Raw genomic sequence first — 782 nt, 5'->3', positions numbered from 1 at the left:
GCAGCGTGAAACATGTCACAGCTGAAGTGATGTAGAACAAGTTTACATTTCATATGTACAATACATACATACATATATACGAAGGCAGTATAAATTTAAGCATACATACATACATATGTATATATGTAGATACGTACAGAGATACAATACAGTTAATAGCTCTTACTTCATAATGAATTTAACGAAGTTGATAGGTTTCAAGAGAGCAAATGACGATCGGAAATTAGTACTAACTGACTATTTACTTCTCACCAACAATTTACGTTTTTTGGGAGTGTGCGATTTGCGTGTGATCTTGAGATGTTATTTGTGAACAATTGTATAATAATATAAAAATACTCGTCAAGTGATAAAGACATTTGTTAAGTATTTTTAACTAGACTACAGCAGCTAGAAAGTAATTAATTTTCGAATACGTGTACTTAAATTTTTTAAATCAATATCATTACAAAAGTTATTTACAAATATTTTGCTACGCTGTTCGAACTGAAGAACAAAGAAAAAATTACAAAATTAATTTTTGAAAACGAACTCGACGTCGAACGTTCCTTGTGTTTGTTAATGTGCGTTTGCAGAGGCGGTACGTTTAAAACACTGCAGACACACTGTTTTCCGTCTTTTAAAACATGATTGATCTGGTTGGTGGTTTTTCGATCCGGAGGCAGCCAGGTAGCACGATAAATTTTCCAATGCTACAATCTAGTACTTAATACAGATAACCCGGCGAAGTCGATCAGCCTCAACCCATTTGCAGGTGTTTCATCATGGAGACTGAATTTACC

Source organism: Bactrocera neohumeralis, chromosome 4, assembly GCF_024586455.1.
Source record: "Bactrocera neohumeralis isolate Rockhampton chromosome 4, APGP_CSIRO_Bneo_wtdbg2-racon-allhic-juicebox.fasta_v2, whole genome shotgun sequence".
Lineage (NCBI taxonomy): Eukaryota > Metazoa > Arthropoda > Insecta > Diptera > Tephritidae > Bactrocera > Bactrocera neohumeralis.
The sequence above is the reverse complement of the archived record's forward strand: the minus strand, read 5'-3'. Positions refer to the sequence as shown.